This window comes from Stigmatopora argus, chromosome 8, assembly GCF_051989625.1.
Source record: "Stigmatopora argus isolate UIUO_Sarg chromosome 8, RoL_Sarg_1.0, whole genome shotgun sequence".
In the NCBI taxonomy this organism is placed as follows: Eukaryota; Metazoa; Chordata; class Actinopteri; order Syngnathiformes; family Syngnathidae; genus Stigmatopora; species Stigmatopora argus.
Genome location: NC_135394.1, coordinates 15,236,232 through 15,263,162, shown reverse-complemented (window position 1 = coordinate 15,263,162; position 26,931 = coordinate 15,236,232). Strand labels below are relative to the sequence as shown.

Below are 26,931 nucleotides of genomic sequence, written 5' to 3'. Positions count from 1 at the left end.
ACGCCGGACATTTGACGCCGTCGCGCATCAAATGCGGCGGGGCCACGCTTGGATCACATGACGCCTTGTCGCCTTATTATTCAATTTGAGAGCTGCCAGGCGGGACAAACGCCGCGACAAGCTCCTCTGGGAGCGGACGCCGTTGTGTTTTGTCATCAATTTGCCGCCGCAATCAAAGATTTTTGATGCCTTTCATGTGTCGTTTCCCGACGACGAGCGCCGTCGCCGGGCGCTTTTGTTGTCATTGCGTTTCAGCCGCCGACCCTCCCGGTTCGCTTAGATTGGGTGGCCAATGAGTTCAAAGTTTCGGTAATGAACGAATGTAGTTATATTAAACGTATTGCTCCTTTTTATTTTGATTTACAGGGTTTTTTTTGGGCTGTACCGTATTTTCTGAGCTATAAATCACTTTTTTTTTCATTTTGAGCGACTTTTGCATCATTTTTGTCTCTCAGACATCCTGTTATGTTGTTTTTACAAGGCTGCAGTTATCTGAAAAACTTATGTCAACTAATATATGCCTATTTAGCCCGTCATTGTCCATTTTATTATTGTTACTTAAACTTATGTTTGTGCTTGACCTCTAAAATACAGAATTGCCCAAACAAAAATGTGACTTATACTCCAGTGCCACATTTTTCTCCTTTTCATAAAGTATTCTCTGGATAATACAATACCCATGTGCGACTTATCATCTGAAAACTGATGGGTGTAATGTTTTTTTGTCTTATGTACAGTTCCCGGGCTATCAACTACCGTATTTTCTCGCATATAAGCCGCCCCCGTGTATAAGCTACACCAAGGGTGTCAGACTCGGGTTGGTTGGCGGGCCGCTTTAACGTCAACTTGATTTCACGTGGGCCGGAACGTTTTAGATATAATATTTAGATTTTTTTTATAAATGGATTAAAAGAACTGGTTTTAAAGCCCAGCATATTCAGTTTTTTATAGATCTAAAACAATGTTTCTTTTAGCTTTTTTTTTTAAATATATTTTTAGATTTTACAAAAAGATTTTTGAACAAAAAACACAGAAAAAAATGGATTAAAAAATTACAATTATTGATTTCAAAGGGGGAAAATCAGGAAATGGAATATACATCTATACTCTTCATTTTAATTTGATCCTAAAACAGAAAGTCTGCACTCATGATTTACTTTCCCGGGCCACACAACATGATGCGGCGGGCCAGATTTGGCCCGCGGGGCGCCACTTTGACACATGTGAGCTACACCCTTAAAATTGCCTTAAAATCGTTGAATTTTACAATTTCTTGCATATAAGCAGCCCCCCTGATACACAATTTTCACCTCCATATTCATGGGTTTAATAGGGAGTACAAATGTGTTTTTTTAAACAGAAAATCTTAAGAAAAATCATCTCATGTGGTATTTCTGAGATACTTTATGAATCAAAATCACATTATTAGGGTCAAGATACACATAAGGAAGTTAGTAATTGATCCAGTAATGGTTGTTTTCTTACTGCAAAACAGAAAATAACCAACAAATAGTACATGTTAATTTGCCAAGTGGTTAAAAAGAGTAGAGCAACGTTGTAAATCTTGTTAGCATATAAGCCATACCCTTGATTCAGCCATTTTTTCTAGTTATAAATGCGGCTTATATGCGAAAAAATACGGTAACTATAAACGCCTCATTTGAAAAAAAAGGTATCCTATTTTTTAACTGAAAATGGCATAATCCAATCACAGGCCAAGTATCTAACGAACCTCCGCGAACCAAAACTCTGGCTCACCGCCAGCTTTAAATGATTTATATTTGCGCAAATTCGGTCCGTCTTTGACGCACGCCGTCACGCCGTGGGAAACAAATAGCAGTTTATGCTGAGGATGAAATATTCAAATGAGCCGTGTAAAATAAATAAGTAGAAGGAGCCGTATCCATATTTACACGACGTTTGCCGCGTGTGATTTCGGGAGATAAACCCGAGCGTAGACGCGGAGAAAAAAAAAAAAGAAAAAAAAAGATGTACAATGAGGCAAAAAGTGCTCTGGGATATTTAGCGCCAATAATTTATGAGCCGCAATAAATCATTTATTTAGCACCGGCTTCAAGTATTTATCCGGCATCGGCCATTAGAGGGGCCGGTTAAAGCCTCGCTCTGCGTATTAGCATATCTACGTTCATATCGCTCCGCTTTTTTTGCCACGCCGCGTCTTTGCTTTTAAAGGGAACGGACCACCTCACGCTTTTTAGAGGAAGAATGAAAAATAGAAAGAGCTCATTTTGGGTCATTTACAGTCAATATTTGTCTTATTTATGTTCCTATGACGGAATGGGTCAACGTTTATTAGAGGTAGAAAAAAAAGACAATTTTGTAGTTAATTTATACTGTACGGACATCATTAAATGTTTTCAAAATGGCGCCTTCATTGTCAGCCAATGAGGTCATAGCATACCTATCACCTTGTACATTTTTCCCGTATTTTAGAAATGTTTGGATCATTTCAAACTGTCCACGGCACAGGTGTCAAAGTGGCGGCCCGGGGGCCAAATCTGGCCCGCCGCATCATTTTGTGCGGCCCGGGAAAGTAAATGATGAGTGCTGAATTTCTGTTTTAGGATCAAATTAAAATCAAGAGTATAAATGAATATTAAATGTACTGATTTTTCCCCTTTTAAATCAGTAATTGTATTTTTTTATCCATTTTCTGTGTTTTTAGTTCAAAAATCATTTTGTAAAATCAAAAAATATTTTTAAAAAGCTCAAATAAACATTGTTTTAGATCTATAAAAAACGGAATATTCAGGGTTTTTAATCCAGTTCTTTTAATCCATTTATAAAAAAAAAATCTAAATACTAGATCTAAAATGGTCCGTCCCACATAAAATCGAGTTGACGTTAATGCAGCCCGCGAACCAACCCAAGTCGAACACCCTTGGTCTACGGCATATAACAACTTTTGTACAGGATTTTATGTATCTCGTTATCCTCCATTTTGGCTCTAATCCGGATCGTCTCGGTCACAGGTTGCAAACAAAAACAACATTGTCGATTGCTAATGTTGTCATGCTTTACCCATGATATGCGTCACTTCCACCCTTTTCACTATATAAATATAGCACGTTAGCAAGCAATGTACCTAGACAGTTAAAGCATATTCTGCATATTTTCAACCTCGGTCACAGTCTGCAGAAGTCCCCCATCTTGTGGAAGACTTCCTGTGTGTGGTTTTCCAGTTTTATCCAACTCTACAACATCTTTTCTTGTGTGTGTATCCGTTTTTGCTACTGCAACCAAGATAGCGCTGCTCAAGTGGCAGCCGGTAGCGGTAACTCCTTCCACTCTCACTCATTTTGTGTTTTTGCTGCTTTTCTGTCTTTTTTTTATTGCATTTTGGTATTTAGTTTTTTTAACTAGGTCTACAATGTCTTGTGTGTCTTGGGTCTGTCTTGCTACTGCAACCAAGTTCTAACCTAATCTAAGCTAACCTGTCAGCGTCATACAGGGACATCTACAGAATCTCGAGTTTAGTGCATACTGATTGGTCACCCTGTCCATTTTGGGGAATATTTTAGACTTTGATGTGCGCCCTATGTGAGTAAACATGTGCCACGTTGCATTTGTAGGCTTATTTTATTGCTTAATAAGGGGAATTGCAATCATTAATAAGGGGAGCAATTGGCCGAGGTTGTCAGGTATGTAATAGGAACCTTAAAAACAGACTTTTTTTTTTTTTTTTTTTACTAAAAAGCTACTTCAAAATTTATTCGATTCCGTATCGACTCAAACCTAAAACAGGAAGACGTTCTCCAATTCGTGGCGCTTAACGGCTAATTTCCAACCCCATTTGGAGCCTTCTTTTGTCGGCGGCGAATGTCTGGCGGGCGGGGTCGACGTCACGCGCGCGTTTAAAACATTTAACCCACTTCTCTCCGCCGCCAAACGTCTTGTTTTTGAAGCGGCGCCGTAACTGCGGGCGGCGCTTTGTAGCCTTTTTAGCGCGGCCGCCCCCGTCGGCGCTCTCGTTAGCGTTGCGCTAGGTGTTAGCGCCGCGCGGCAGCCGGCGTCGGAATAAATCCTGCAGGTAGCCTGTGGGTATCTTTCGCATTAATCGTCTGCCTGCCGCGTCTTATGTGCACTTTTGAAACATTAACAAGACCTTTGAGAGCGGGCCGAAGAGCGAGGAGGGCTGGCGGCGGAAGGGAGGGCCCGCGGGGGCCGCGGGGCGCTCGCCAACCCGGGACGCGCCTCACTCGCTCGCTCGCTACGCTTTCATGTTTTATGGAAGAGAAACAAATTATTTTGGCCTTTGCTGTTTGGCTTCAGAAAAAGAGAAGCTGAAATCGTTAGCCACGTGCTAACATCGCACTCTTTTCACTGGCCTTGACAGCTAACGACGACGAGTCCATTTCAATTGCCTGCTTTAAAATATATATATATTTTTAACCGAAACAATCTTTTTCACCAGATTTCTTGAAAATGGGCGGATCAGAATGATGGTTAGTCAAAACGGATTGGACGTTGTACGCCGTCAATGGCAGCCAATGAGGTAATGTTTTAAAATAAAATATTTCATTTTAAAAAGTGGTGGTTTTCACCTCATTTGATTATTATCTGTTCATGTAACATTCATTCATTTTCGGTACCGCTTAAACTCACAATCAATAGACGTCCAATCCATTTGGACTGGGATCGTCTAAATGGATTGGACTTCTATCTTTGTCAAAGTCAGCCAATCAGTACATTTAGTTTTTTGTTTGGAAAACAATTATAGTTACCGATGTAAGGGGTAAAGTACAGGAATCCCTCGAATATCGCAGTTCATGTAGACTAGACATGGCCGCGATAATTGAAAAAACGCAAAGTAGGGTCACCCCTATTTTAAAAAAAATATTAAGTGCTGAGTCCTAGTAGCAAGAGTAGTTTCAGCGGATTTCCTTTTTTATGAACTTTAAAAAACAAACCAAATTAACAAAAAATAGCAGAAAGTAGTAGTGAATTCACGATAAGTGAAGTCGCGATAATCGAGGGATTACTGTAATAGTAAAATCATGAACAGCAAACAAAATAGTCACCTGTTAGTGATATGAAAAAAAAAAAAAAGTCAAGTGAAAAAATAAGACATTTGAGTATCGTATTTTCATGACTATACAGCGCATCATATTTTTAGCCGCAGTGTCAGTAACGAGTGCTATTTCTGAATTTGACACACACAAAGGACGCACCGTTTTTATAGACGCAGCCAGGCATGGCAAAACATACACCAGCTTAAACATACACGCTACACCCACACGCTAAAAACACATTTTTAGAAAGGCAACAAAAGCAAAACTGAGTTGGGTTGTACTTTATTTAGCCATTTTACAATCTACTCACGTCATCATCACCCACAAATCCATCAAAGTCCTCATTTTCTTTGTCCGAATTGAACAGATGTCCAAATGAGTCATCGAAAACGCTGAGTTTTATACGTTCGTCCAGGCGGCCACGATCCATTCGCAAATAGTAGCTAGCTAGTAGCTAGCGTAACTTTTCCAACGCTGCTTTCCATGCTCAATCCATTGGGTGTATTGACAAAATAACTACATATCCCAGCAGTCACTGCGCAGTACTTTTTCTACGGGGAAAATAGTAGAGTCGGGGGCTGCTTGCCGTAGTTGTGAGAGCTGTAGAGGATGGTGTACCCTATCGACAGATTTATTTGATTTTATCGTGATAACAATTTTAGTATTGGTCCATATATAAAGCGCACTGGATTATAAGGCGCACCGTCTATTTTGGAGAAAATGTAAGACTTTTAAGTGCGCCTTATAGTCGTGAAAATATGGTAAGTGGCACGGCCAACCAAACGAATAAAAAAGTACGACTCAGGGTTCAAAGTTCAAAGTTGGCGTGTGACGTGAATATAGCAAAATGTTTTCCTACTTGAGCTTCATCAAGTAACGTCGCCACGCGACCGGAGTTTTCGTAATCTTCCCCGCCACTTCATTAATTAAGCGAGTGGATGACACATTGGGCGACCCGCGCTTAGCAACGGGCGCTAACGGCGCTCCGACGAGCGCAAGACGTCGAGGAAAGTGGCGCTAACGGGAAGCGACAGGCGAGGGGAAACGACGAGTCCGCCGCCACCTTTCTCTTCCCGGTGGAACTTCCTCAATTTATGCATGATTAGCGGCACTAATGCTAATTTTCCAAAAGAACCAATCCCCGCCCGCGTCTTCATTTGTCGCCTAATGTGCCAACGACACATTAGCGAGACGCGCCGGCGATTCCTTCAGGACCGCCGGCGCGTCGCTAACGAGGCGTGACGGGTCGCGCCGGACGACGTTTGTCGATAATGACGCGAGGCCGTCGAGCGTGAGGGAGGAACGCCGACGCTACGCTAGTTTTGCTAGGATTTCTCCGCAGGCCATTAATTGTCAATTATCGTTAACATTTTGGCTAACGTTATGAACTGTTAACGTTTTAGCTGTGAGGTTATGACTACACTCGTTTTTACCGTATTTTCTGAACAATAAGTCCCTTTTTTTTAATAATTTGGTGCGACTTATGCCGTTTATTTTTTGCATTTTTCATGCTATAGTTATCCTGTTTTTGTCTGTTTTTCTCAATTTTAACACGTATTGTTTGTTTTGTTTTTATGATAAATTACAATAAAAACTGCCCTATAAAAATGCAATTGATACTTTACGCATTTTCTATCAAAACAACGACAATCTACAAAAAATTGACCGTGTTGAGCTTTATTTTTGTACAAAAAAGTTTTGTCACAAAATCTGAAAATTCTCTACCCACGACAAAATATGATTTTTTGAATTTTATGCTTTTGTTGTCATATAAATATAATGAAGTTTATAGCTTCACCACAAAGTGCACAATAACAACAACAAACGGGCAAATAAAGAATAAATAAGTAAAAGTAGTCAACAACATAAATTAGCAGGGAAGTGAAGTGCACAAATAATAACAACAATAAACCGACAATCAATAAATAATAATTAATAATCAATAAATAAGCAGCTCTGTTCAAAGTACAAGCAAAGGAAAAATATCGACATGACAAACTGACAAAATCCGTTTTTGCTTCCACGGAGCATTTCGTTGTTTGTCCATACTTGCCCTTTGATTGACGAGCGACCAGTCGAGAGCGTTTACCTGGCCCCTTCCTCCAAAGTCACGTGGGATCGACTCCGGCTCCCCCGCGACCCCGAACGGCGGGATAAGCGGGAGAAAATTGATGGAAAGCCCAGCTTACGCTTAATGAGCGACCCATCGCCTCTCGACCCGCGCTCAATCAAACGCTTGCTCGGAGGTCACGGAGACGACCCGGAGGATCCTGGGAACTCGGCGCCCCGTCCCGCCGCCAAAGCGCCTCGGTCCGGGCCGTGTTAACAAGACACTGGACCTAGCGTGTGCCAGGCGTTTGACACCATCGATTTTTAAAATTATTATTATTTTTTTTTACCTGGCAACCTGGTCGCTAGCCGTGTAATTAGCGCTTCATAATGACAAATCATCGCACAGCTTCTTTTGACTGGGAGAGACGCCTATTTTTTTATTTTTTTATTTAATTTTCTGAAACGTAGACAGTGGATAATTTTGCGCGATTTTTATGAACTTAAAAAAAATGTTATTTAAAAAATGTGTATCTATCTGTCTCTATCTATATATCTCTATCTTTCTATCTATATATCTCTATCTATATATCTAGCTATATCTATCTATGTATCTATTTATCTATATATCTGTATCCATATATCTCTATATATCTCTATCTCTATATCTCTCTATCTCTACATCTATCTATATATCTACATCTATCCATCTATATATTTATATATATATATATATTTATATATATATATATATTTATTTATATATATATATATATATATATATATATATATATATATATATATATATATATATATATATATATATATATATATATATATATATATACATCTATCTATATATTTATATATCTACATCTATCTATATATTTATATATGTATACATCTATACATTCCCAGAAAAAAAATCTGCGGTGTAGTGAAGCCGTGAAATGGTGAGGGATTACTGTATCTCTTTTTTATATATATAAAAATAAAGATTTAAATCAGATTTTGGGGATAAAAAAAATCCCAACCGATTGCGCCTCGCTTTCCCACTTCCAAAGGACACGTCTCGCCGTCAGCGAGCGACCGTAATATAGCGCACGTCCACGTATAGTTTTTATTTTAGCGAAGCTACTTTGACACGGCGTCGTCGCGGCGAAGGATGTTTATTTATTTTATTTTCGTGGCACAAAGCAGAGATGAAAGGCGGCGCTTGTCATTTTTCGCAAACGTCTAACGTGGGCTCTGTCGTCTTTTCGCCAGACGGAAACGTGTCGATAGCGGCGGCGCGTACGGGATAAACTGTCACCGTTTCTTGCCGCCGCTCGGGGAGGATGACTTGTCACGTTGCGTTAGCACAAACATGCTAAACTTTTTTTTCTTCTCCTTATTCTATTTTTTTTTAAGGGCGGCTTTTTGCTTTGCTGCTTTCTTTCGGAGACAATTTAGCTCACAAGCGTCGCAAAGCGGCAAAATCAAGCGTGACGCTAGCAAATGGTGTCGGGAAATGTTAGCGTCGGGAAATGTTAGCGTCGCTAGCGCTTTCCAGCTTTAAAGTTTTCTCCTGCTATTTTCCAAGACGTCCAAACCTCAACTCAAATGAGTTTAACAATCGTAGACGTCCGCTCCTTTTTAAAGTGAGACGCCTCCCACTTTGGGCCATTTTTTTTTCAATACATATTTATTAAATATTGTGAAACACTTTAAAATATGTTTTTTACTCAATATATTCTAATATTAATTCATCTTTTTTTGTATTAAGACTAAGTAGCACATAGCGCTAGCTTATTTGCGGCGGAGGCCATCTTGGGTAGGGCAACTCATCGTTGGAAACTATCTCAAATAGTTCATAACGATAGCATGAGGACGATATTTTTTTACGGTGGCAGCCATCTTGGTTTTGGGTGACCAGTTGTTGGAAACTACATCTCACAAAGTACATATTGGCAGCATTAATCGTTATTTCTTTGTATTTCCATTTACCGAAGATGACATTTTAGCACCATATCGGTACTGAAAGCCACTACTTTTTCAATGGTGGCGGCCATCTTGGTCTTGGGCGACCAGTCGTTGGAAACTAGAACTCAAAAAGTACATATTGACAGCATTAAACATTATTTTTTGTACTGCCAGATACCGAAGACGACATTTTAGCGCCATATCGGTACTTAAAGGCACTACTTTTTTGATGGCAGCGGCCATCTTGGGATGGTCGACCAGCTTTTGGAAAATAAATCTACATATAGAAAGTACATATTGCGCAACACTGGAATGTTATCCCGACACCGATGACATCATTTTAATTCCAACTCGATATCAAAGGGCGCTACTTTTTTTTACGACGGCAGCCATCTTGGGTTTGGGGCGACCAGTCATTGGAAACTACATCTCAAAAGATACATATTGGCAGCATTAAACGTTATTTCTTTGTACTTCCAGATACCGGAGAAGACATTTTAGCGCCATATCGGTACTGAAAGGCACTACTTTTTTAATGGCGGTGGCCATCTTGGTTTTGGGCGACCAGTCGTTGGAAACTAGAACTCAAAAAGTACATATTGGCAGCATTAAACATTATTTTTTGTACTTCCAGATACCGAAGACAACATTTTATCGCCATATCGGTACTTAAAGACACTATTTTTTCAATGCCGGCGGCCATCTTGGTTTTGGGCAACCAGCCATAGGAAACGAGATCTCAAAAAGTACACATTGTGCAGCATTGGAAAAAAAATATCGGTACTAATGATATCATTTTAGCCCGTTTTGGTACCAATTACAATGTTTTATATAAATTGTGTGATCAAAATTGAATTATAAAACAGTTCCACATTCTAATTTGAACATTTTTACAGTTTTATGGTGCAGAAAATCAAATTCAACACCCATATGAGTATTTTCAATTTGTGCATGTTTTTTATGCCAACTTTTGACAAATAATCATATTTCAGTATTTATTTTCGACTTCCAACACAGGTCAAATTTCACGCTCCTCTTCATTACGGCGACGTGGCGAGGCCCGCCGACGACTTCTTTGTTGTCACGACGACGACGCAAGACGAGGGGCCGATCACTCCGACGCGTACAAACGCCAAATCAACTCGGAGGTAAATCTTCCATCATAATACTAATAATGTGCATTTATAAATTTAGCGCAGTAAATATCCCCGGGTGAGTGATATTTAATTGGCATTTGCGTGTCGCCGAGTCGGCGAGTCGGCGGGCGTGGAGAAAATTAAAGCGAAACGCTTTGATCTGCCGCGAGATTTTTTGAGCGCCGTGCATTTGAATATTTAAAAGTCATCGCGCGAGGCGCCTTTTTGATGTGCCGGATGATTAGCCACAGAGTTTGTTCGGGAAACTCGCGCTAAATGGACGCGGGAGAGGCAACCCGACGTAATTGCGAGGAGGCGGCGCGGCTAAATTGCTATTTTTTTTTTTTGAAGGGCTGAGCGCCGTAAACACTTGATTGGAAATTCTCATTTTTTTTGGCGTGGCTTTTATGTCTTAATGAGACGAGACGACAGACGCTTCAAAGGCGCGTCGGCGAGAGAGCGACGTGCGGCGGGCGCAAGAGGGAGGGCGCCGTCCTTCCCGCGCTTGATCACAATGGCGTCTTTGTCGCCCAAAAGAAAGGAAAGGCGGACATTTTGGTGACGGCGATGGCGTCATTTCTGGTGACAGGAAGATGATTTTATGATTTTTTTTTTAAATGAACCTTTAACAAGATCGACAGGTGTGTTTTTTTGTCAAAGTGGATGACATTTAACTCGGTGGCTGCCACTGACGGCGATAGACGTCCAATTTGCTTTGACTGGGTTTATAAGGAAGTACAGTTTTATTTTTGTAATATTTTGTGAATTTAAAAAAATACTGTTTTTTTCCCCTTTTTTTATTTAAATAAATTTAAAAAATTGAATATTTACATTTTCTCCTTTTTTTTTTAAATGTAAAACAAAAATACATTTAAAATGTACTATTGTACTGATGATTAAAAAAAAATGGTAAACAATATAATGTTTGTTTTAATGTTTTAAAAATCTAAATAAATAAATAAAATGGAATATTTCCATTTTCAACTGTTAATTTTTTATGTAACTTAAAAATATTTTTTTTAAATGTACTTATTGTCTTTTTTAAATGAATAACTGATGATTAATTGATAAAAAAATGTGCGATATATAATTTCCAAGATATTTTTTCTATCTAAAAATTAAACAAAACATATTTAAGAATGTTCACTCAAAAAATTGAGTTTAAATGTTTTAAGGCGGTTGTAAAAAAATCTAATGCTTGTTTTAATTTTTAGAAAATCTTAATAAATAAATAAAATGGAGTATTCCCATTTTCCACTTTTCATTTTTAATGTATTTAAAAAAATATACTCTAAATGTACTTTTAAATGAACAACCGATTATTATAGCTAAAAAAAATGGCAATATATAATTTCCAAAATATTTTTGGTATTTTGTGAGGAACAATAACATTTGATGATGCTCCCTAAAAAAAATGAGTTTAAATGATCTAATAAGCATCTTCTAATGGCTTAAATGTTCAATAGCGTTCCTCAAATTGAGGGATCAAGACATGCTAATTTATGCTATTTGTGCTATTTTCTCATTTTGATATCTCTATTTGCAGATCCAAAAAATTGTGTGACCCGCACGCAAAAATGCGGGATGGGAACTTTACTAATTTTTCTATAAATGAATTGCTAGGCTGCCATTTTTGCGGCAGAGCGCACAAAAATACGTCCATTTTACACCACCATCTTGAGAAGCCTTCAGACCCAACTGATCAATGATTTCCTGTTGTTTTTTTTCCCCTTCCAGGTTAATGTGACCCAATCAAGCCAAAGAGCTTGGCTATTGACATTTCAGATCGATGGCGACCGCTCCAGACGACTGACTGAGCACCAGACGTCAACGTGCCATCGGTTCATCGATTATCGCTCCATCGATTGGCCGTAAGTACTCCCAGCCGCCGTCTCGGTTTGAATCCGTCCGCCGTAATCGCCTGTTAAAATAACACGCGATAAAAAAAAAATGGGTCAGTCGTGAACGATTGCAGAAATAGATGTCCGACACAATTTGATTGGGAGAGTCGGCAGCGAGTTGCTAGGTGACTTTTTCATCCTTTTGAGGATGTTTGTGAGTTTAAAAATATTTTTTAGCCTGTTAAAAAAGAAGGTAAGTGACACGTTCTGTAAAATGTTTACATTGTGTGTAGTTTATTTGCTTATTTTTTTATAGAAATATGGATTAGTTTTGAATAGTTCCACGAAAATGGTTCTATGATTTGATTATGATATCTAATCATTACAATTCAAATGCTTTTTGGATAACATTTATTTTTTATACCACTGAGATGTGTTTTTTCTCATTTATAAAAGAAAAAACAGTTTTGTTTTGTATTGAATTTCAGTTTGTGAAAAAGTAATATTTAATTAACAGAGTAATAATTTTGGTGGATTTTTCCCCTTTATTATTATTATTAAACCTTTCAAAAGTATTTTATTACATTTTAAATGATAAATGACTCATAATTTATGTTAATTAGACACTTAAAAATAATAAAAAAAATATTTTTAATTGTACCTCATTTGGTACAACTAAACTTTAACTTAAAAACTTATTTTAACAGCTTCAAACCTTAAATAAAATTAATTGATTTAACTCAAATGAACTTAAAATACAAATAACTACTAAAAAATCAACAATTTAACAGCATTTTTTAAAATAATTTAAATATTTCAATATTTACAGTTTGGTGAAATAAAAACAAAAAAAAATAATGGATTTTTCAACACTTTCAAATATTTTTTTAGATTTTTCCATCTTAGATGTATTCAATAATCAAATAATAAATCATTTATAAATGTATTATTTTTGGCAAAATATCGGCCCGACAGGGAACGCTCATATTTGGGCGCCATTGATTTTGATGGACGTCTATGGCCGTCCGTGGCGACGGACGAGTTGACGGAAGCCCAGCCGGTCGCGGCGCGTGACGCGCTCTGGCGCCGGCGTTAGCGCGGCGCGCTAATCAGAGTGACGCATTGTTAAATAAAGCATGAAAAAAAGCTTTTTAGCGCGGCGGGCCGGCGTTCATCAACACGTCGCCCTTCCAAAACTCTTCGGGACTTTAAATAATAACGCCGGCGTGAGCTTTTAAAAAAATGGGAGCCCCGCCGACGGAATCGGGAAAGAGACCAGAGCTGCCAGGAAGTATCAGCGCATGCTCGGCGTCCCCCCTGTCGCCACCGCTCAGACACGCTCGGCTAACCGTCTTAGCGCTTCACTCTTATCATGCTAACGCTTAGCATAGGAGATGGATATATTGGTTTTATTCTACCTAAGGTTTAGTTTTAGTTTGGCACAATACCATTTTGATGCTGATCATGTATCTATACATTTTTTTATATAAGATAATACAGTGGTACCTCGACATACGATCTTAATCCTTTCCGGGACTGAGATGGTATGTCGAGCTTTTCGTAACTCGAGCGAACGTTTCCCATTGAAATGAACTAAAAACTAATTAATTTGTTCTAACCCTCTGAAAAAACACCCAAAACAGGATATTGGATTGGAAAAAATGTTTTATTTCTTCTAATTCGCCATCTATTAACAAAGTAACACATAACTAGTGGTTTAATAGTGATAAAATGTGTTTAATAGAACTAAAATTAGACGCGGAGGGTACACAGACGGACATAGAAGCAGGCGGGGTCTCCCGGTTGGACTTTATCCACGGCAACGCACTCGTAACCGAAAAAAGAAATTTAAATTAACTTGGACTAATATATACAGACACACTCAAACATACGTTTAATGTAACTACACAACTGAATTCTATTTTTTTTAAATCATTTTTTACCTTCGTTCTGGCCGGGTTAGCTGTTTGCCACGCCTCCACCCTCACGTTTGCTATCGATGGGCTGTTCGCTGTTGAATTCCCTTCAAAATATTCTGAAAATGATGCACACAAATGTCCTAACAATAGGATAACGCACAACCACTTGCCAACGAGAAGTAGTCTTGAATGAGCAATCACGGGAGCTAACAGGCTAAGGAATGAATAACAGCCTACCCACGTATTGATTGTGGGTAATGAAGTTTTATTCTGAGAAAGGGTGCCATTGGCTATCGGTGTTGTGTGTACAAGTATACTTCATTACCCAGAAAGCCCTCTTTTTGCCCGCGCGTTGTGCGTTTCCTGGTCGAAACTCGTCTGAATAAATCGTTCGGTGCTCGTAGATATGTTATACAGGAAAGAGATGCGGCAAAAAAGACAGTGCGCTACAATGATAAACAGCCTCTCATGTTATGGCCACCTGGCTTGGTCACATCTCGAAATTTTGATGGTATCGCGGGCGAATTATTCGATAAAAATTTTCATCGTACCTCGAGCATGTCGTAGGTAGAGCTGATCATAGGTCGAGGTACTACTGTATGTTTAAAAGGTGTTTTTAAATCTTAATTGCTGAATGCTAGTCATTGCTAACAATGCTAAGTCAGACAATTCTTAACTCTAGACGTCCAATCTGTTTAAAATTGGACGTCTTGTGGTGATAACCTCATTAGTGGGAGGGTGTATCTTGGCCAGAGAAAGAACTGAATCACTGCCAGCCCTCCCACATCAAAAGAAATTGGACGCCAACTCGTGATGAAATCATTTCAATTAAAGGTGACACTACGATTGGACGCCACAGAATCAATCATCTTCTCGGAAAGGGAGACGAGCGCTCCTTTTTAGCGGTTAGCTTAACCGACGGCCATCTTGGGTAGGGCAGACAACGACACTGTTTCGGCGCGTTATTCCTCACCTCACAAGTTACGGCGTCCAAGCGCTAGCGCCATATTTCGCCGTCTCCAAGTGGACGAGCGCTAACGTGCCGGCTTTTCACACCTGCCAATAAAAGCCGCGATTCAAGCGCCGGGCAAGCCAATAAGGTGCGACTGTGCGCCCAATTAGCTCCTAGCTAAAAAATAAAAAAAGGAGCGCTTCGCAAGCCGGGGCGCATCTAAACACGGCCTCTTACCGGGAAGTGCGAGGTGGCCGCGTGGCGCCTGTTTTGACACCCGTGACACGCAATTAGCGAGCGTCGTGTCCGCACAAGTCGCCTCCGGGAAGGCGGCCAAAGTCGGCGTGTTAGCGGCAAACGCTAAGCCCTCAAATCATAGCAAGGCACGGAAAATAAAGTGCACGGAGAGTAAAAAATAGGCAAATAATAGCGCTAGGAACTGTAGCAGATGAAAAAAAAATGACTTTGACGTCCATAGGTGTCCAATTCTTTTTGATCAGGAAAGGTTGGCAGAGAATTTTCCTTACATTTAAAGGGATTGGATGTCAAACGTTGTTTATGGCACTGAAAAATGAGCCCTAGAAAAATGTATATTTGGATTTTTTTATTATTTTATTAGCTTTTATTTCCCTAGTTTTCATTCACTCATCTTCCGTTCATCATAGAAACGCAATATATAAATTTATTTGTATTAAACAAAACTATGAAAAAATAAAAGATAAAAAAATCGTCTTTGACGTCCGTAGGTGTCCAATCCTTTTTTATCAGGAAAGGTTGGCAGAGAAGATTCCTTCCATTTAAAGGGATTGGATGTCAAACATTGTTTATGACACTGAAAAATTAGCCCTATAAAAATGTATATTTAGATTTTTTTATTATTTTCATAGCTTTTATTTCCCTAGTTTTCATTCACTCTTCTGTTCATTATATAAACACAATACATACATTTATTTGTATTAAACAAAACGATAAAAAATATAAGATGGATTATTTTAAGGCCAATCAGGGATGCCGGTGCATTTTTTGGGGTAATTTCATGTTAATTTTCAGTCACTTCCTTTTGATTTTGGGGCATTTATGGGTTACTTTCTGTTGATATTGGGTCACTGAACAGGAAGTGACCCAAGAATGTCCTCAAAGGAATAAGGAAGTGACTTAAAATCAACAGAGAATGACCAGAAATTGCCCTAAAAATGATCAGCAAGTGACCCGTAATTGCCCCTAAAACCGGAAGAAACCGGATAATAGCGTTCCATTTCCGGCGCCACTTCCGACAAACGTGGTGGCGACCGACGTGGCCGTCCGTCGGGGTCGGGGGGGGTGACGGTCCACTTTAGCCGGCGGCGTGATTGACGGGCCGCCGCATCTCCTCAGAAGTGTGAGAAACCGTCAAGCTGCTTAATAAAACATGGCGAGGAGGCAGCGGGCCCGGGAGGCCCGAGGACGAGGATGAGGACGGGGAAGAGGATGAGGAGGAGGAGGAGGAGGGGCGGGGGAAGTCGGCAGGGTCACGGCTGTTGAAAACCCCCTCCTCGTCCCTGTGCGCCACATCACAGGGGGTCCGCGTGGCCTCATTAAAATCAAGGCGATCACAAGGAAGGACCAGAACGCAGCCTCAAAGACACAATCCTCCTCCTCTTCCTCCTCCTCCATCTTCTTCTTCTTTTTTGGGGGCGCAACCCATAAATTTACACTCCTGTATTTTTAACCTCGCTCTCATCCACTTTAACAAGAAACAAGCTAATCGGCGGGAATAGCAACAAACTCCCATTTTGTATATCTAACATGACTAATATTAGATTAGATTATTAGATTAGAACTTTATTTCATCCTGTATTTGGGAAATTCCCTTGGTTGCGTTAGCAAAACAGTAGCAGACACAGAAGACATTGTAGAGCTAGGTAAAACAAACTGGAGCCACACACAGGAAGTCCACAAGGTGAACACTCCCATTTTGTGAATCTACTACGACTAATATCAATAAGGACGTCCCAAATTCAAGTCATGTGATTTTGTGGGGAAAAATAGCACATAAAAATATGTATTTTTTTAATTTGAACAAATCTGGCCAACATTAAAGCCTTAAATATTTGCTTCTCGTGAATAAACATAACAAAATAGTCCAATTGAGTCACTAGTTTAACAGTAAAAGTATAAAACGTACTGTTTATGCATTTTTTTAACTGTTGATTATTTAAATTTCTGTAAGAAATAATGCAATGTGTTAAATGAGCTTTCTTGATTGGGATTTTTACAAAGTTTCTTTGACTAGTTTAAGTACAAATATTTGGTTCAGTACTTTTTATTTTTTTGCAACATTGACTGTCATAGACGTCAAATCCAAGTAATAAAAAGTGACTCATAAATATCCTTAAATAAACATAAAATGATCCAAATGTACAGAAAGTGGGCAAATATCCCAAAACATCACAAAGTGAGCCAAAATCAACAGGAAGTGCCAAGAAACCAACAAAAAATGACCCGAAATTAACAGTAATTGATCTTTAAATGCCCCAAATCAACAGTAAGTAAGAAATTAACATAATATGACCCATAAATATCCTCAAATACGCAAAAGTATACAGAAAATACCATTAAAAATCTCCCAAATAATCCCATAAAAATCCTTCAATTAACACAAAATGACACAAATGTACAGGAAGTGCCTTTTGGAGTATAGTAAAATCATGAGAAAGTGACCCAAATTCAACAGGAAGTGCGCCAAAAGTGCCAATTTTATTTATTTTTTTAAATCCCACGGCTTTTGAGTTAAAGCAACCGAGGCAGAAAACCTTTTAATCTTCAGGATGATGTCGCGACATCACCGACTCGCCTTTCAAATCCGAGCAAGAATAACTTGTCACTTCCCGTGTTTGCGCTGCAAAAAAAAAAAAGTTGACAACCACCGCCATCCGTGTGTTTGTTTGTTTGTGTACGAACGGGAGACGAGGACGGTAGGGGGCGACCATCGTCGGCGAGGCCGGCTGGCTGATCGTGGCGACTCGCCGCTAATTAAGCTCCACCCTGCCTGCCGTGGCGAGGAAGGCTTCCCAAAAAAGTGCCACCGGAGCCCGGGAACGCCGTGACAAACGTCGGGTGACAGGCGTTTCGTGACGTCGCCTTGTGTATGTGGGTGTGTGTATGTGTGTGTGTGTGTGTGTGTGTGTATAGGGCCGGGCTAATGAGGACATGCGTGCCTGCTTTCCCATCCTCTTTCCACACTTTTGGCGCGGCTTCCTGCATTCTGGCATTGTGGCGTTGGCATTCGGGTTCCCTTCCTGTCAGCGCGCACGACACGGCCTCACCATGCGTGACAAGTTGACTCGCTCGCTCGCTCGCTGGCTGGTTTTGTGGGGGTGTCCAAGTGTGGATGCAACGAATGTAATACTTTGCATGGCCTTCGCTTGTGAGTAAATGTTCCAGTCGTCCCAACAGCCCTCGACAACTACTTCTCGTCCAATTACCGCTCCTTTACCAATCACAGTATCACTACTATTACTCAGTACTATGCCAGTTAGACAACTAGCGTACTAATCCTCAACTCATACTAGTACACAAATACTACTGCTGCTTCCATAACCTATTTCATTAGCACTAGCTATAATGTGACAACCACTACTTCTAACGTGTTTCTCAGTTGTGTATGTGACTAATGCAATACTTGGCATGCTAGTAAATTTTGTACTAGTCCTAACAGTCCTCAACAATTACTTTTAGTCCAATTAAAGGTCCTATAACACTCACAGTAGCAGTACCATTACTTCTTTTACTAGTACTTTGCCAGTTAGAAAACTAGCGTACTAATCCTCAACTCATACTAGTACACCACAATACTGCTGCTTCCATAACCTATTTCATTAGCACTAGCTATAATGTGACAACTACTACTTCTAACGTGTTTCTCAGTTGTGTATGTAACTAATGCAATACTTGGCATGCTAGTAAATATTGTACTAGTCCTAACAGTCCTCAACAATTACCTCTAGTCCAATTACAGGTCCTATAACAATCACAGTAGCAGTACCATTATTTCTTTTACTAGTACTTTGCCAGTTAGAAAACTAGCGTACTAATCCTCAACTCATACTAGTACACCACTAATACTGCTGCTTCCATAACCTATTTCATTAGCACTAGTTACAATGTGACAACTACTACTAATTTTGTACTAGTCCTAACAGTCCTCGACAGCTATTTCTCGTCCAATTACAGGTCCTATAACAATCACGGTACTGCTACTATTACTTCTTTTACCAGTACAATGCCAGTTAGACATCTAGTGTACCAATTCTCAACTCTTACTAGTACACTACTACTGCTGCTTTCATAACCTATTTCATTACTGCTAGTTATAATGTGACAACTACTAAAACAGTCACACAACTACTACCTAACACGTGTTTCTCAATTTTGTAGTAGTCCTAACAGTCCTCGACAATTACTTCTAGTCCGATTACATCTCCTTTATCAATCACAGTAGCAGTACCATCACTTTTTTTACGAGTACTATGCCAGTTAGAAAACTAGTGTACTAATCCCCAACTCTTACTTTCATTAGCACTAGTTATAAATTGACAACTACTACTTCCAACATGTTGCTCATTTGTGAGGGGGTGTCCAAGCGTGGATGCAACTAATGTAATACATACTAGTAAATTTAGGACTCCTAACAGTCCTCGACAATTCTAGTCCAATCACACTACCGATCTAGTAAGTACCAGTACTATGACCTCTTTGACCACACTACCACTCTGCCAATGACCCAACTAATGTACTAATCCTTCACTCTCACTAGTACACTCCTACTACTGCTACTACATTTACGACAAATAGTCCTAGTCAGTCACACAAGTACTGTGTGTGTAGCCAACGAATTAAATCCATTTTGCACTACTAACAATCGTCAAAAACTACTTCTATTCCAATTCTAGCTCTCATAACAATCACACTCTTCATATACCCGTACTGGTACCTAATAGTACTCTGCTAATTAGCAAAGTAATGTACTAATATTTTACTAACAATGAACTTCCCTTCATTCGCTGCCACTTTCCCACTTCAAACAAATTGGACGTCTGGCTGGCAGTCAAATGGGTAAAAAAAAAATGAACATTTGTTCTTCTTCTGTTGTTTCATCTTCATCAATACATTGGTTTATTTACATTTCAACAAGCAGAAGCCATTCATTTACAAATGTGACATATTTAAATGTTCAGAAATTTTTTAATTATTTTTTTAAAATTAATATTGATTGCCATCATACGCCTTTTCCTCGCACTACCCTTCATTGCACCGGCTTGCTTTGGATCCATTGTGTTTCCCTTAATTCTGCACTGACTAACGCACACAAATACATTTTTTCAAGTTCATAAAAATATGGAAATCCACGCTGAAACTCATAAGTGGAAGCCACTCCCCTTTCCTCCGCTTGCTACTAGAACTCAGCACTGAAGTAAAAAAAATATATTTTATTTTTTTAAATAGGCATTTTTTCATTTATCGCGGCCATGTCTAGTCTACATTAACCGCAATAATCGAGGGATTACTGTAAACAGTTTTTGCATGATTTGAATAAGGCAAAATATGCCTTTTCTCTCAAATATATTGTTATAATTATTTGTTTCAGATATACAGTGATTCTTTTCTTTTTAAAAAAATGAATTGGGTTTTCAAAAGTCCTTTTTTCAAGGGTCAGTCTTGAAAAAGTCGTCTTATATTCGGGCCAGTACGGTAATAAACAACCACTAACAAGCGAGCGCATAAATCAGACAAATAATGTCGCGCGCAAACAAATATTTTCCATCCAATGGTTGATCACGTCCCGCCGCTCCGATTTGACATCCTGTCACATGAATGATTGAAGGCCCGCCGTATAAATATTACAAGTAAGAGCTCGACTAGCCATCATTGGCTGAAATGATCATGAAACATTCAGAACCTTTTAGAAAATTTACACACTCGGCTTTGAGGCTGTCAGCTCCCGCGAGCTTAAATAATAGCGGAAAGATGTTTACGGGGGGCGCCGTCATTTATTTATTGCCGCGGCCGGTTAAGGTGGGGAAAAATAAATAAATCAAAGTCGGGCCGACGGTCAGGAAGACGTTGGAGGTCAATCAATGGCGGGAGCCTAATGGATTGTGAAAAAGAAGAAGAAGAAGAGGAAGAAAAAAAAAAGGTTATGAATTTTTAAGCGGGCGCCGCCCCCTTTCTTCATGCTAGACCTCCGTTAATCAATGAGGATTTATTGGAGGCGATCAATTATGCAAACTTAAAAACATTTAATGACACATCATCAAGTCGTCCCAAGGGGGCGGGGCTTGTCTGGCCTGAGGGGGGGGACGCAATTGTGTGGGAGGGCGAGGGGGGGATTTTAACGCCCTTGACCAGTCATTTCCAAAGGCAACGTATACGTTTTGCGCATTGTCGAAACCTTCTTTTATTTTGAAAGGAGCGCGCTCACTTCCTTTTTAACAGCAAGTCAAAAGACTTTATTGTCATTATATACGGAGGCGTAGAACGAAATTGGTGAAAACAAAACACCAGTCCAAGTGGAGAGGAAAGAGCCGCTGTACCCGTGCGCCGCCATTTTGGATCGATTTTCTTGGGAAGAAAACTCAGTTGAAACACAAGCTTGTTAGCTAAAACCAAGAAGTGAGGAATTTAACTCCCTTGACCAGTCATTTCCAAAGGCAACGTACACGTTTTGCGCGTTGTCGAAACTTTCTTTTATTTGGAAAATTGGTGAAAAGAAAACAACAAAGTGGAGAGCAAAGAGCCGCTGCACCCGCATGCGCCGCCATTTTGGATCGAAAACTCAGTTGAAACACAAGCGTGTTAGCTAAAACCAAAAAGCGAGGAATTTAACGCCCTTGACCAGTCATTTCCAAAGGCAACTTCGTGTTCTAAATAAGTTTTGCGCATTGTCGAAACCTTATTTTATTTTGAAAGGAGCGCGCTCACTTCCTTTTTAACAGCACGGCAAGTCTTTATTGTCATTGTACACGGATGCGTAGAATGAAATTGGTGAAAACAAAACAACAAAGTGGAGAGGAAAGCCACTGTACACGCGCGCGCCGCCATTTTGGATCGAAAAGTCAGGTGAAACACAAGCGTGTTAGCTAAAACTAAAAATTGAGGAATTTAACGCCCTTGACCAGTCATTTCCAAAGGCAACATCGTGATCTAAATAAGTTTTGCGCATTGTCAAAACTATTTTTTATTTTGAAAGGAGCACACTCACTTCCTTTTTAACAGCAAGGCAAGTCTAAAGCCTTTATTGTCATTATCCACCGATGCGTAGAACGAAATTGGGGAAAAGAAAACACCAAAATGAAAAGCAAAGAGCCACCGCACCCACGCGCGCCGCCATTTTGGATCGAAAACTCAGTTGAAACACAAGCGTGTTAGCTAAAACCAAAAAGTGAGAAATTTAACGCCCTTGACCAGTCATTTCCAAAGGCAACGTGGTGTTCTCAATAAGTTTTGCGCATTGTCGAAACCTTCTTTTATTTTGAAAGGATTGCACTCACTTCCTTTTTAACAGCACGACAAGTCTAATGTCTGTATTGTCCTTATACACAGATGCGTATAGCGAAATTGGTGAAAACAAAACACCAAAGTGGAGAGCAAAGAGCCACTGTACTCGCGCGCGCCGCCATCTTGGATCGAAAACTCAGTTGAAACACAAGCGTGTTAGCTAAAACCAAAAAGTGAGTCATTTTTTTTATGTGATGTTTTTTTTTTTTTTAATGTCTTTGCAAGAATTGATGTTTGAAAAAAGGGAATAATTTGAAAGGCAGTGAAAAATTAGATAATATTTGACTTTTATTTTCGGAAAATGGCTCACAAAATGGGAAAAAAAAGTCTTAAGCGACGACAAAATTAGATTTTTGACATTTGGTCGCTTTGCATTTTCAGTAAATGAGAAAATATTTTCTCCCATTTCCTCCGTTTGAACCCCTTCTTGGGAGTCCATTTTGAAAAGCCCCCTTTGCGGCCCCCCCTTGCCGGAGATGGCGAAGATGCTCGTGTGGCCGCTCGGCAGAAATTTGATGTTAAATGGAGTTGAAGATATAATGGCGAGCTGGCGGCATTTGGCGGATGCCCCGAGGCCGCTCCCGCCGCGAAGCCCCCCGGGGTCTGGGAAAAAAAAAATCACGGCGCTCTAAACAAGCCGCAGATCGCATCCCGCGTGCTTTTACGCCGTCTGCCGCCCTTTCCGACCGCTCATGTTTCATTTATCGCCCTGGCCGCCGCGCCATAACGCCGCTTCCGTGGAATCCAGCAAATGGGAAGTGATACTCTTTGCCGGGTAAAGCGTCCTTTATTGTTCGTCTTTTTCGGGATCGCGACGGATTCTGACAAGCGGAACCATTAAAAAAAAGGGCCGTTAACTCGATAAAAGTTAACGTTTCGTCATTTATACATGAATTTTGAGCCCTGTGGTATTTGTTTTCCCTGGTAAAAAGTGCTGTATCGTCTAAATAGGATAAAAATGGCTGACAAATAATATTTAAGGGGCGGGGCTTCTGCCGCTTGACTTTGGTGCGGGCGGCACGGGTTCGATTCCCGCTCGGCGGCGTTTTTTTGTTTCATTCATTCTTTCAGGGTGAAATTGTATTTAATTTTTTTATTGTTTTTGTTCCAAAAGACTATTAATTTCTCACAGTTTATAGAATAATAATTTTCTTTCTTTTTTTTTCAGGATTGGCAGCCCGGTGGATGAGTGGTTGGTGCGGGCAGCATGGGTTCGATTCCCGCTCAGCAGCGGTTTGATTGTGAGTTTTGTGTTTCATTCATTGATTCAGGGTGAAATTATATTTAAACGTTTTTTTTGTTCCGAAAGACTATTACATGCTCACGGTTTATATAATTATAATTTTCTGTCTATTTTTTAGGGATTGGCAGCCCGGTGGATGAGTGGTTTTTGCGGGCAGTATGGTGTTGATTCCCGCTCGGCGCTGGTGAGTTTTCCGTTTCATTTGTCCGTTCAGGTTGAAATTTTATTTCATTTTTATTTATTTTTGGGTTCCAAAAGACTATTAAATGCTCACGGTTTATAGAATTATAATTTTCTGTCTTTTTTTTCAGGGTTGTCAGCCCGTTGGATGAGTGGTTGGTGCGGGCAGCACAGGTTCGATTCCTGCTCGGCAGTGGTGAGTTTTCCGTTTAATTCATTCGTTCAGGGTGAAATTATATTTAAAATGTTTTTTTTTCTTTCCAAAAGAATATTAAATGCTCAGTTTATAAAATTAAAATTTTATGTATTTGGCAACCCGGTGGATTAGTGGTTAGTGCGTTGCCTCACAGTTCTGGGGTTGCGGATTCGATCCCAGGTTGACCCTCACTGTGTGAAGTTTGCATGTTCTCCCTGGGCCTGTGTGGGTTTTCTCCAGGTACTCCGGTTTCTTCCCACATGCCAAAAACATGCATGCTAGGCTAATTATATGCTAAATCGCCCCTAGGTATGAATACGAATGGTTGTCTGTCGTCTTGTGCCCTGTGATTGGCTGGCCACTAATTCAAGGTGTCACCTGCCTCTGGCCCAAAGTCAGCCAGGATAGGCTACAGCACCCCCAGCCCAAAGTCAGCTGGGATGGGCTCCAGCACCCCCAGCGGTTCAGAAAATGAATGAATGAAGAGTTTAGCTAAGTTTACAGCTGTTGTCATTCATTTGACAGCGGGAAAGTACAATTGGTGTATATTGGATGTTTTATTTTCGTTATTTTGCCTTCTCGAAACAGGTGTTGGCGCTCAAATGGAACATTTTGTCGCCATGTTTGCGTTCCGCTCAACTCGGGTCATTGGCTGTTTATATCTCGGCGGGAAGATTCATTTTTCATGGGCGGGAAGCATCCCCGGTGATCCCAAGCGGGAATTCTCTCCAGATGTTCCGCCGCGTCCCCGGAGGAAGCGGGGAGGCGGCGTCCGCATCTGTCCCCGCCCCCTGGGAGCGCGACTTGCTCCGCCCCCCACCTCGCTCTGGAACGCGCAAAGTGCTTTCCGAGTTGTGAGTAACAGCCGCCTTCCGTCCGGCCGTAATGGCAGACGGCGGCCTTGAAGGAGGTAAAGAGGCACTTAGCCGCCCGTCGCCGGGCTGGGGCGGCCATTTCTCGGGCCCATTTGGCGTCCATTTTGTCCAAAGTCGGCTAATGACGTGTTATTTGGGATGACATTTCCGCCACGGGGCGCATTCGGGGACGCTTTGGGCGACGGGGACCGCCATTGACGGCCGATCCGTTGCCGTTAATGGGAGGTGATGAGTTGAATGTACGTTGGCGCGCCACCGCCGTGACCTTTTGCCCTTTGGATGGATTTGTTTGGGAGGTTTTTGCGGCCAGTTCACGCCGCGGCGTTCAATCTCTTCAAATCTCCGTTGAAATGAAGGGAAATTATTTTGAAAATGCAGGTTTTAGATACTGCAGTGCTGTGATTGGCTGGGCACTGATTCAAGGTGTTCTCCGTGGTTGGTTGGGGTAGGCTCGAGCACCCCTCTGTGGCTCTTGTTAGGGTTAGTGGTACAGAAAATGAATGAATTAAGTTCAATAGTTTTTTCTTGAAGTTCACTGTATGTCTGAAGATGATTATAATTCTTTAATTATATTTTTGAGGAGAAAATACGCAGAACCTGAGACACAAATGAATGAATGACATTGACTATTATTATTTTTAAATCGTAATTTTTTACCCTTTTAAAAAAAAAAATACAAGTTAAAAAAATACATTTTTTTGGATAATAAAATTAAAAATAAAATAGATTTAATAATTCACCATATAAAAATATATTTGCATATACACAGTTCATTTATACATGAATAAAATAAATTTCTTACTTTTCTCCCATTCTATTTTTTATGTAAACTAATTTCAAAAAAGAAAATATTACATATAATGTTTTTCCTTCTGAGTTAAAAAGAGAAAAAAATAAGTTTTATTTAAAAAGGAATATCTTTCAAGTTTAAAAAAAATACATTTTTTTTAGATAATAAAATTAGAAATAAAATTGATTTAATAATTCACCATATATAAATATATTTACATGTACACATTCATTTACATACATAAATAAAACAAATTTATTTTCTCCCCTTCTATTTTTTAATGTAAACTCATTTAAAGGAAAAATCACATATAATGTTTTTCCTTCTGAGTTAAAAAGAAACAAATTATTAAAAAAAAAAAAACAATATTTAATGTGTTGCCCTCTCTCATTAAAGCAAATGCAAATAAAAAAACATCTAACTTTTGCTTTGACGAGGCTCAAAAAGTGGAAATGGGAAAATAATCGATCGCAAAAATGAATGGATGAATGACGCATACCCAATAAAACGCTAAATACCACATGGCCCGCTCCGTATTGGACTTGGACACCCCTGCCTTAACTCATACGACGACTTCAATTGTTTCAGCGTCTTGTCGTGGGAGTGGAAAGTCCTCCGGGGAAGGTAAAAAAAAATGCGGTGGCGGCGTCCGCTCGGACGAGCAGTTAGCAAGGAACCGTGGAAGCTAAAGGGAAAATGGCCCGGTAGTTTTTTTTTTTTATTTGCAGGTACGCGTTCACGCTCGGCCGAGCGAGCGAGCGAGCAAGCGAGCGGGCGGCGGGGCCGCCGCTGACCCGCGGTCAAGGCAAAATGTTTACTGGCAGATGCGTTTTAAGCCAGCGCTGCTTAAGTGCTCACGGCAGCGGAAAAATCCCGGCGACGGCCGCCTTCCTCCCACCTGCCAAATCTTGACCTTTTCCGCAAATGACGGATGAGTTGGCCTCACTCCCGTCTTTTGGGTTTTTATTTTTTATTTTTTTTCTCCCCATAGAAGAAGAAAGTCGCCCGAAAAAGCCTCACAGGCTGTTTGGGGATATTGTTTTTCTTGTATATGCTGTATTTTTTAAAATATTTTGTTTATTGGAATGATTTATTTGGAAGCAGGAAGGGAATTAGGGGGGGTGGTGTAAAGGGGGCGGGGAGTGGGCGGGGCTAGGTGAGTGATTGAAAAAGAAACGGAAATGTGTAGGGTTATAAATTTGGGTTTTAGTGTTAAAAT

The 26,931-nt window shown here is 40.1% G+C and overlaps 1 long non-coding RNA gene across 3 annotated transcripts in view; it reads left to right on the top strand.

Annotated features, from left to right (window-relative positions):
* LOC144079251 (uncharacterized) overlaps positions 1-23,670 on the top strand; it is a 74,782-nt gene extending 51,112 nt beyond the window's left edge. For 2 of the 3 annotated variants that reach the window (XR_013301465.1, XR_013301464.1), the window contains 3 exons: positions 4,436-4,516; positions 11,918-12,051; positions 23,597-23,670. This is a non-coding gene — a long non-coding RNA (uncharacterized LOC144079251). Of the gene's footprint in view, positions 1-4,435; positions 4,517-10,061; positions 10,193-11,917; positions 12,052-23,596 lie in introns of all 3 variants that reach the window. The other variant, XR_013301466.1, reaches the window with a different exon arrangement.
* The last annotated feature ends 3,261 nt before the right edge of the window (positions 23,671-26,931 follow it).